General features: G+C 36.7%; 1 long non-coding RNA gene across 2 annotated transcripts; it reads right to left on the minus strand.

Annotated features, from left to right (window-relative positions):
• Nucleotides 1-1,177: 1,177 nt before the first annotated feature.
• On the minus strand, nt 1,178-2,523 carry LOC110941178. Of its 2 annotated transcripts, none has more exons than XR_002593906.2 (2): nt 1,722-2,523; nt 1,178-1,658 (listed from the first exon to the last, which is right to left on the minus strand). It is a non-coding gene; the product is annotated as an uncharacterized LOC110941178 (long non-coding RNA). The 2 variants fall into 2 exon arrangements; XR_002593907.2 differs by having other exon boundaries at nt 1,178-1,608; nt 1,722-2,522.
• Nucleotides 2,524-4,703: the final 2,180 nt, after the last annotated feature.

Genomic DNA, 4,703 nt, shown 5'->3' on the forward strand with positions numbered 1-4,703 from the left:
CCCTATTCGTGACATGATTTCTCGTATCATTCCTCAATTCTTGTATCTCTTTGTACTTGTATTTTCTCGTAGTTTAGAAAACTTAGAATTCATGTGTATGCATATTTCGAAAAATACGCTTGTTTGAAAAAACGGTATAAAACATAAGCTTTTCGTAAACCATTTGTGTCAGTTAAAATTTTGCTTGTAAAATGGTTTAGAAATATGTAATTCTTGTATGCTTTGCAAAAAGTGCATGCCTTTCCACCCCGAAAACATTTAGAAAAATGTAAAACTGTAAAAAGGTGGGGTTATGAATTCACTTGAATATTCCTGTGCAAAGCTAGCTATATACGACTTCGTGATGTCGTTTCCAAGACGAGACTCGCTAGCGTGCATTCTACAATATTCCTAACACGGAATATTTTATAAGTTTCTAATTAATGCGGTAACTAATCTACGTGTTACCGAGCTCTACCGAATCGTTAACTGAACGATTTGACGGTAAATTATGAACTTAATGAAATTGATTAAGTTATATTTATTTAGCTTGCTTATTGTTGGTAATAAATAAATCTTGGAAAGGCATAGTTCTCGAGAGATTTATAATATATATATATATATATATATATATATATATATATATATATATATATATATATATATATATATATATATATATATATATGAATATTTATATAAAAATATATATAAATATTGTTATAATCATGTTAGCCGTCTCGTGAAGTCGTATGTGTATGTAGCGAATATTTGAAAATATTATACAACAACTCGTACGTCTCGTATGGTCATTATCAAAATATAAGTAATTGCCGTTTAGCCATTTAAAATAAATATATAAACAATATTTATTTTCATAAAAGAAATCCCGAAATCTCAATGTTTAATCTGAATATAAATAATTATATATTTTTAAAAGATATCCGACTTGTTGACGTTGAAATAAATATAGATAGTTATATTTATTTCGTAAAACTTTCAAGTTTGGTTGTCTTGTAAAATTGATTTTTGTCGAACGTTGTAAACACAAGTTGTATGTGTATTTTGTTTTATAAATGTCGTCTGAATAACAATGTGTTTTGGTTTTACGGATTTTCTCGAAAAACGGGTAGAGTTTCCTTTCTTTTTGGACGCCCCGACAACACAAGTTGTCGTTATTTTTCAAAAATTCAATCAATTTGCAACAAGGTATATGCATATAATCAATTTATATCAACACGACAATAAGCAATTCCGAGTAAATTTTAACTAATAAGTCATCGATTTGTCTGGTTCGAGGGCTCGTTTTCACGTGCGACATTAAAACTATATAACACGAAATGAAATCACTTGTTTAATCTATTACCAAGACTCTCGCTTTGTTTGCTGAAACGGTTGACTAGGTTGACTCAGTCAACTGGGTTTGACTGAGTTGACCAGGTTTGACTTGAACCCGATGCGCGGACCGAACCGCGATCGACAGCGAATCTGAAACCCGAACCGAGATGGACCATTGACTTCTGTTGACACGAATCTAGTCAAACCTGACTTTGAGCAGGTTTGACCAAGTTTGACTGTTGACCGAGCTGTTGACTAGATTTGACCCGAACCGAACACTCCGCCGTTGAGCTGAAACAAACACCCGACATGAATGGAATTGAATAACCACCTCCACTCTACTGTCATTATCGGCATAAATCATCATCCATCTAAAGAAAATAAAAGATAAACAGGGACTTTACCATAATACTTGTCAGAGAGTGAAGGTGGTCGTCGGCTGAAGTATCGCCGTCGTCGGAGACGGCTCCGGCCACTGTTGTCTCCCTCTCCCTCTTTGACTCTTCTCTCTCTCTCTCTGTTGTAGCCGTCGCACCCTAGCCAAGCCAACCACTACCACATCGCCGCCATCTTCACCCGCTCGTCGCCGTCATCCGCCGCTCAGATCTGTAACAGAGGGGGCGGGGGTTGGCATCTCAGCAATCATCAACGGAATAATCGTCGGTCAAGAACAAGGATCACCGGTTCAATGAACCGACCGTCGGTTAAACGAACCGACCACCGTATCGAGTCTCTATCTCTCTTCAACCTCTCTCTCTCTCTATCCCGTCCCTCTTCCTTCGCCGCCGCAACAGAAGCCCCACACCGCCGTACGACGACGGCTCTCCGTCGTCAGAGTAGCACAGGTGACCTGGGGGGGTGTTACGAGGGAGTGTGTGGGTGTGTGGGTGTTGCAGGTGGGTTGTGTTTGGTTTTGTGGAGAAGAAAGGTTTCTCTTAGAATTGTAGGAGATGGAGCAACAGTAATTTTTATTTGTGAGGGACCTGTGTTTGATTTGGGTTATGTTTGTGTGTGTAATGTTGTGTATGCATAGATCGAGAGAGTGGAGAGAGACCTATTCTTTGTGGTGTGTATCTGATGTATAAACAGATAGAAGGAAAGGAGTATTTATGGTGGAATGTGTGGATATTGTCTAATGTGTTTCCCCTTAGTTCTGCGTATGTAGATCTATAGAGATTTCATAGAAAATCTTGTTGAGATTTTGAGGATTCTTTTTGGAAAGATTTTATACGATTTAGCAAGATATTGTTAGGATTCTAATATATTATATGCAGGTTTAGGCTAGTGGGTTTTGGGCTTGGGCCCAGGGCCCACAAGCCCATCTCATGTGTAAGTGGCCCGTAGTTCCTACAAGACCCGATATCGCAATCCAAACTCCATATGCATAAAAATATTCGTGTAACATCCATAATTGTCGGTGTCGTCAGTGTTTCATACGGTTTCAGTTCATTGTCGCGTAATATTTAACAGATTCCTCTTTAAACCACCGTTCGCGCACTGTAAAGTCGTATAGACGTTCCTTGGCACTCCAAGGGCCTAATTAAGTTAATTTGCACTGTAATCACTATTTATTATTGCTTTAATCACCTGTTAATCGCGTAATTAAGCGCGTAAATTACCGGTTGTCACATTCTCCCCCTGTTAATAAAATTTCGTCCTCGAAATTTAGACTACGTCAACTCCTTAGAGTTACGTTACATGTAAGTAATTACGAATAATGTCAAAGGAAACAAGGTATACTGATACAGTCACTAGTGTGACCACGTTAACAAGGGTCCAATAAAAGAGGAATTTCGACCAATGGAATTCCAAATAAACGTTTACAATATGCAAATGAATGTTAGAAACAATAACATTCGCTGGGAGAAGATTAGAATCAACAAGCCCGATCGAAATAGTTTTGCATGAAACGCTCGACCATGATCAGCCCAAGCTGCAAGTTCTACTGACGCCACAAGGTAACGTAGTGATAAAAAATAATTCAATAATAGTGGTGATTAAACAAGTATCACCTGTGTTTGAAGTCAAATGAAAGCGCAATAATGAATCGAAGCGGATTTAATCTAAATCAATAAACAGACAATTAAATCCATGCATAAGATTAGCGCAAGCTTCAATTTAGTGGAAATGTCACCTCAAGGTGTCGAAATCAACAAACGACTTAATGGAGTTGTAGACCAAACAAATCTACTATGACTCAGAACAATGAAACGCTTGTTAAAACGAATTCGAATATGATGTTTTCAATACATCATATAGTGTCTTGAATTGAATATGTGTAATGAACAAGTTCAAACAATTGAATTTGACTTCGGCGCAAGCCGACAATGATTACATGTATCGACAAGAAAACTTTCGGCAGGTCACAACGAAAACCATGTATGTAACTTGAAAAGAAAGGGATTTCAAGAAAATGTGTTGACCTGATAACGAAGAAGCCAACAATTACAATAATGCAGGTCATTCGAATCACAAATCAATAATTAGATTTAGTGAAACAATATTTGAGCTTCAATGAAACGCTTTATTCGAAACGAAACTGTAACATCCGTCAAAATCGGACCTCCGAAATCTGACCCGAATTGTAAAACCGGAGCTTTATCAATAAAATAAAAATAAGAATTTATATTATTTTATTTTATTATGTAATTAATCGTCACGTTTTGCATTGGATTTAAACCGGAATAAAAGTTGAGGTTTATAAGCGAGACTCAGTTAACTCGGTTAATAGTTATAACGAAAAACTACGTTAAAATTTGGTGGTTAAAACAAGTTTTCAACTTAAAAGGGGTAAACCTGCCAAATTATAAAAAGTTACAGGTTAAGGGTTCTTTTTGTAATTAACAAAAACTATTAAATAAGTAAGCTAACTAACGGGGTTAGTCAACTCGGTTAGTTATTTGTACAAGAAGTTAGCTAACTAGGTTGGTGGGTTAAGGTTGTTAGTTTGGTTAGTTTTTATGAAGGTATAACCTAACTAAGTTAGTTATATGAGTTAATCAAGTTAGAAAACTGCAGGGACCTTATTGTATTTAATAGAACTTGAAATTTGTTTTCAAAATAAAAAGAAAAGAAGAAACGAAGTGGGCAGGAGTCGAACCCAAGATCCCTGCCTTTGAATGTAAACAACACACCATTGCACCAATTCACCATTTGTTAAACAAGTACACTGCAGCTTTTATATAAAGTCAACCTTTGAAGGCTGCTGTCTACAAAAAAAAAAGAAGAAGAAAAAAAAAAACAGAGAGGACGGGAATAGAACCCGGGTCCTCTCGGGTGCAAGGTAACGAACAGCCCAGTTGAGCTATAAGCTGGTTGGTTATGAAATTCCACATAACTGTCTTTTAAATCAAACCAAAAACGCACCTGCAACTTATCTTCCCCAC

The sequence above is a fragment of the Helianthus annuus genome, chromosome 4, assembly GCF_002127325.2.
Source record: "Helianthus annuus cultivar XRQ/B chromosome 4, HanXRQr2.0-SUNRISE, whole genome shotgun sequence".
NCBI lineage: Eukaryota > Viridiplantae > Streptophyta > Magnoliopsida > Asterales > Asteraceae > Helianthus > Helianthus annuus.